This window comes from Myxine glutinosa, chromosome 5 (assembly GCF_964187855.1).
Source record: "Myxine glutinosa chromosome 5, kmMyxGlut1.1, whole genome shotgun sequence".
Classification (NCBI taxonomy): Eukaryota; Metazoa; Chordata; class Myxini; order Myxiniformes; family Myxinidae; genus Myxine; species Myxine glutinosa.
Window position 1 is genome coordinate 94,876,465 of NC_136265.1, and position 6,717 is coordinate 94,883,181.

General features: G+C 37.1%; 1 long non-coding RNA gene across 1 annotated transcript; it reads right to left on the reverse strand.

Annotated features, from left to right (window-relative positions):
- Positions 1–5,271: 5,271 nt before the first annotated feature.
- Positions 5,272–6,259, reverse strand: LOC144891991 (uncharacterized). The gene is made up of 4 exons (XR_013623312.1): positions 6,211–6,259; positions 5,853–6,090; positions 5,593–5,754; positions 5,272–5,489 (listed from the first exon to the last, which is right to left on the reverse strand). It is a non-coding gene; the product is annotated as an uncharacterized LOC144891991 (long non-coding RNA).
- Between the last annotated feature and the right edge of the window lie 458 nt (positions 6,260–6,717).

A 6,717-nucleotide genomic window follows, 5' to 3' on the forward strand; every position in this document is an offset into this window, starting at 1 on the left:
TTAATAAATGGGGGTATGATATGCCTGATTTAGGGTATAATTGGTATTTTTTTCAATAAACTTAGAAGACCTACATGATTTGAATCAGTCTCGTAAAGAAGAATATTATCCACTTGGCGAGGATAAGGATTTATGTGGAAGTACAATTAGTAAACAACAAATACATGATTTTAAGAAAAGAAAAATATATGATAGTATAGCGATGGTTAGCATGACAAAGAAGGAAGGTAATGAGATAAGGATAGAAAGCCGAGGAATACAAACCGATTTGGTAGTGGGAAGATGGGGTGGTATTACCTGTCATAATATTAATCTCACATATATTTCTGATACATAAATGGCAGGAAAAAGACTACAAGAGAATTATAATTTTTGTATTCAGGGATACCTACAAGAAAAGGGTGCTCGGTATTATATACCTTATAATGTGGAGCATATACATGGAAATTTTGTCATTAAAAACTGGCCTTATACTGTTAAACCCACAAATAGAGACCTGATAAAAATATTAAATAAAAATGAACTTCTCAAAGTTATGAAATATAAAACTCTTTTAGAAATCATCAACAAATCTTATTGGTATCCTATTATGAGAAAAATAATTATAGATACAAGAATATCTCAAAATCCAGATGAGTATATGTATAATATTCTTTGGGGCTCAAACTCAAGGGTAGCAAGGGATGAGGAAGGAGTTGAAGAAGAGAAGGAGGAAAGAGAGAAAAGGGATGTTGATGAAAAAGAACACGTTTAAATATTAAATGAAGAAGAAATTAATGAAGGGTTAGAGAAATTAAATAAAGAGTTTTCAAGGGTAGATTTAATGATTAAGACGAGTGTTTTGAGTGAAGAAGAGAAAACTTTAAAATTAAACAAGCTGGGTGAAGAATATTTTGAAAAGGTAGTAGCTATAAGGAAAGGAATAGATGTAGATATAACTCTTATGGTTGATAAGATGTTAAATGAAATGGAAGTAAAAGAAAAATTGAGAAAATTAGATGAAGAATTTTCAAGGTTAGATATTAAGATTAAGATGAGTGTTTTGAGTGAAGAAGAAAAAACTTTAAAATTAGACAAGTTGGGTAGGGAGTATTTTGAAAAGGTAGTAGCTATAAGGAAAGGGAAAGATATAGATATAAATTTCACTGTTGATTTTAATCCTAAATAAATGGGGGAAGCAAATCTTAAAACTATTCTTAAAGTATTTATGATATTAAAGGTTATATTACAAACAGTAATCGAAAAATCAAAAGAAATATTTTCTTCATGTAAGTCTGTTAATATTTCTCATAAATAAATATGAGTTATTGTCTCGTGTAAAAAGAAAACTAATACGAAAAATATCTCTTATGTTAAAGCTAAAAATAATAGAGTTTATCAAAAAGGAATATGTCAATTGTGTGGCTCAAAAAAGTGCCAATTCATCTCTCCTAAAAGTGGAGGAGACATACAAAAGTTTCTGTCAGGAAGTAAATTTACAACAACTGGAATTCCTGGGGAACTACACCTTCCAGGGTATTCTTTCTGTGGTCCAGGAACAAACTTGGATAAAAGATTAGATGAGGCTGACAATCCTAAACCTTGGTCGAAACCTATAAATAGGGTTGATGAAGTGTGTATGAATCATGATATTGCTTATGGGAATACCACTACATTGGATGAAAAACATGAAGCAGACAGAGAAATGTTATATAATTTGTCTTTGATACGAAATCCTACGTTGAGGGAGAAAGTTGATAGGTTTATTGTGAAAAAAATGATAAGTGCTAAATTGAAACTTGGTCTTGGTTATTCACCTTCAAAAAACTATTAAGCTCTAATGATGTCATCAAGACTGAGGAGCTTTTGGCTAATGAATTACATAAACCTATAATAACAAAGTTTAAAAGAAGGAAAGTTTATTCTAAATACACTGACCACATATGGTCCGCTGATTTAATCGAACTAAATAATGATAAGGGATACAGGTATGCTTTCACCGTTATTGATTTGAGGAGTAGATTTGCCTGGGTTGTTCCTTTGAAAAACAAAAGGGGTAATACTCTTATGTTAGCATTTAAGCTAATATTTGATAGGGATAAAAGAAAACCAAAGAAACTGTGGACCGATGAGGGAACAGAGTTCTATAACAAAATATTTTTGAAATTTCTTAAGGGGGAGGGTATTAAATTATACAGCACCTTTAATGAAGGAAAGGCAGTTGTTGTTGAGCGTTTTAATCGTACTTTGAAAGATAAATTATATAAAAAATTCACACAACTCAGTTCTCAACAGTGGGTATATTTAATTCAGGATATTGTAGATAATTACAATAATACTGTTCATTCATCAACAAAATCAAAACCGTCAATCATTTACAAAATTAGAATATGAAAGGGAGATTAATTTGAGAAAACCCAAGTTCAAAGTTGGTGATATTGTAAGAATATACAGATGGAAAAGTCATTTTGAGAAAGGTTATACAAAGAAATGGACTCGTGAATTATTTAAAATTGTTAATGTAAAGCAGGGGTCAGGAACCTTTTTGACTGGGAGAGCCATAAAAGCCAAATATTTCTAAATATATTTCATTGAGAGCCATATAGTATTTTTAACGTATAATAAATTAAATATGTCTTACTTTTAATGCGACTTCTGGTGCTGCATGGTTTTGCTGATGGCCTTGTAGTCTGGTTCATACGTGGTGAGGTTGAGCTTCATGCAGGCGTTGAGGCTTCCATCAGTTAAACGTGAGCGTAGGTTGGTCTTAATGTTCCTCATATGCGAGAATGACTGCTCACATGCATATGTAGAGCCAAACATGGTCAATACGGCAATACTCACACGCTGCATTGTGTGGTATGTCACAGGAAGCTCGTTCCAAGTTTTAAGAATCAGCTGGTCTTCAGGTTGAAGATTTTTCATTTCTGTCCACTTGTGTTCCCTCGCCAGCTCTGCTCGCTGTCGCACAAGACTTTCCAACTCTCCATTAAGTGACTTGCACTTACTCATCCACATGTCTGATGCCTTCAGGTCAGCAACTTCCAGCTCAAAGTCTCCGATAGAGACCCCGGGGATGCATGTCAGGTCGATTTTGTCCACTGCACACTCATGTGGATGATTGATGAACTTGAAAAGACCAGTGCGCGCACGAAATTCTCCAAAACGTGCTTTGAATGACTGCAGGAGATTGGACGTAAAGCCAGCTAGCTGCTGGAGATCCAGATGTTGAGTGGAGTCACTTGCTAAGCATGCATCTCTAAATTGTTGCAGTCTTTCAAAGTGCAGAAGACGACCTGTTTCAATGTCCCTGAGAAAGACTTCCAGCTTGCTTTCAAATGCAAACACTGCTTGTTGAAGGGATGAGATTGTATTTCCAATACCTTGCATTTTCACATTGAGCTGGTTCAGATGGCCAGTTATGTCCACGAGATAGTGAAACTGCAGGAGCCAGTCAGTGTTGTCTAGCTCAGGATGCTTGACGCCTTTCATTTCAAGAAAAGTCCGGATTTCACTCAGGCAAGCTGCAAAACGGCTGAGCACCTTCCCCCTTGACAACCAACGCACGTTGCTGTGTAAAAGCAGACCGGGATAATGATTCCCAACTTCTTCTAACAGAGCCTTAAACTGGCGATCATTTAAAGCTCGGGCAACAATAAAGTTGACCACTCGCATGACCAGCGACATCACCTCACCAAGCTCCTGGCCACACGTCTGAGCGCAAAGTGCCTCCTGGTGCAGGATGCAATGAAAACTTAGGATGGCTCTCTTTTCATGTTCACGGAGAAGCGCTACAAATCCTTTGTTCTTCCCCAACATACAGGATGCACCATCAGTACAGACAGAAATAAGTTTATCCATCGGTAGTTTTTTTTCTTTAGCAAACTCCATGAAAGACGTGAATAAATCCTCTCCTCTTGTTGTCCCTTTCATTGGCAAAACAGCCAAGCTTTCCTCACGCAGTGTGTCACCTGCAGCATACCTGGCAATTATACTGCACTGAGATAGATGGCTAACGTCTGTTGACTCATCTAACGCGAGAGAAAAGTATGTCCCGGCGTTTATGTCCTTAATTTGTGTTTCCTCGACTTGATTTGCCATCATGATGCTACGATCGTGCACAGTTCTTGCTGACAGGGGCATGTCTTTTATTCGTTTGATTATCTTGTCTTTATTTGGGAAGTCATCAAACAGTTCATTGGCCACATCAAGCATGAATGTTTTGGCATACTCACCATCTGTGAATGGCTTTCCATTCCTTACTATTGCCAAAGCACCCGCAAAGCTAGCGGAATTCCCATCACCTTGCTTGGTCCACACACGTAGTTGCTGCTGACTCGCCTGCACTCTCCGCTGTAGCTCCTCGCATGCCCTTTTCCTGCTGTCCCCCGCTGGATATTTCGATGCAAATGAAGCATGGTGCGTATCGAAGTGCCGCTTTATATTTGACCGTTTCATCGATGCAATTTTATCATTGCATATTAGACATACCACAGATCCTGCTCTCTCACCAAATGCAAATTCCTCTGTCCACGCAGCCTGGAATGCACGGTAATCATCGTCTTTTTTTCTTTTCGCCATCTTTTCCGTTACAAGGGTTGAAGCGGATAAACTAGTTGGCTATCTGATAAAATTGATTTCTTCACCTTTACAATGACGTGGACATGCTCGCGAGCCATTGGTTCCCGACCCGACCCACGGGTGACCCGTGACCCGTGAAATTTATCTTCAAAACTAATTTCTGTTTACTTTAAAATGACACAGTATTATTAAGAAATATCACAAGTATTTTAAAATCAGTTCCAAACTGATTTTGTTTTTTGATTTTTTTTTTTTCAACTCAAAATTGTCTGGGAGCCATATGCCGTCACCGGAAGAGCCATATATGGCTCGCGAGCCATAGGTTCCCGACCGCTGATGTAAAGGATACAGTCCCTTGGACTTACAAATTATATGATATAAATGGGGAAGAAATATTAGGGGCATTTTATTCACAAGAATTACAAAAAACAAAGCTAATAATTCATTAAACAACATTTCTATTCACCCCACCCAGATTAGCTAATTTAATTAGTGGTAATAAAAAACAAAAATAAATAAATAAAAATCATAAGCCACGCCCACACAGACCACGCCCACCCAGACCACGCCCACACAGACCACACCCATCATCCCCCACCCCCAGTGCGTCCCCCACCCTTGATCCCCCCTCATCCCACCCCCACCTTCCCCACACACACAAGGGGAGGGGAGGGGTGGGATGAGGGGGGGTCAAGGGAGGGGGACGCACCTTCCCATCCTTTTTCCTTTATTCTCTTTTTGTAATTAATTATTAAATAGTTGTATACAAAGCAAATATATTCATATAATATTGAAAACAAAATCTTTATATTAACAAAACATTTTTCTTGAGGTATACATTCAACTTCTCCCCAGCACAAGTCATCAATTTCTTCCCAGCACAACTCAAAGGTTGGTTCAGCAGATGTCTTCAGGTTTTGAATCTCTTTCTATTAAATACAAGGGACAAGGAGAAAAATATGTTATATACCTCAACGATTTAAAAGAATGAATATTATGAGTATTATGAATCGCATACACACATACACATACCTCTAAAAAGTTGAGTTTGGTGTAAATGCTGTCGAGATGAAAATTTAGGGTATCACAGGTCGCAGGTATCTCAAAATAACCCCAATCAGAGTTGTGATCATGGTCGTGGTCATGGTTGTGATCATCGATCTCAACTATCATCTCAGCTATTGAAGTAATGTTCTGTTGGAAAACAAAGCGAGAAACTGTAAAATTTGTAATACGTAAAGTTGAATCTAACAGAGAAATAGAGTTTATCAAGATGGAAATTTTAAACTCACATGGGTAGGGAATTAATTCGCACTCCTCGGAACTTCAAGGTTGTGAAATTCGTTGCCAGTCATTTGTTCTGTTGTTGAGACAAACTGTCCAGAACAGAGGCTGTCCAAACACCCAGCCAGCTTATTATGTCTCCAAACTTCAGTTAATTCTGTAAGGGTTTCATTCAGATTCTCCCTTTGTTGGTGATAATTATTGGCTTCATTTTCAACATCAACCACCAACTTTGGCAAAGAGAGGCTGTTAAAAAAAGAGAAAAAACAATAATTATTGAGAGGCTGTTAAAAACAACAATAAATTGTTAATCATGTTCTATATAAAACAATGAATAATTAATCGTTAAAACAAAAAAAAACTTACCTGTCTTGCGATAAAGCTTCAAACCCAATGCCATCTTCAACGTTGGAAAACATTTTTCAAATGAAGCCACCTCAAGTGAGGTTCAGTTAATATAGCTGGAATGGGGAAATTTAATGACATCATGGAGGCAATGAGTTTCTTGAAAATTCCGGGTGTGTCCCTTCAAGGAAGGGAATTAACATTCTTTATGGGATTTAATGTTTAAAAATATCACTTGACTAAGACATAATATTTTTGCTTTGGGCAAGAGAAGAGTAAAACTGGTTTCTCAGGTAAAACATTCATGTTCGTTGAGTCTCTGTTTATAATGAAAAACTGGTGTGTGGCACTCTAGGCGCTCAAACAAGAACATTGAGGGAGGTTTATCATTTTATCTTAGCTCAGGTAAAATATCTTGATACAAACTCAAACCTCTTCTTTAATAATATATTAGACGGTGATGGTAGTGGTAAGAGAATTAAATTATTTCCTACACATAAACAAATATTTGTAGGGTCGATGTTTGAG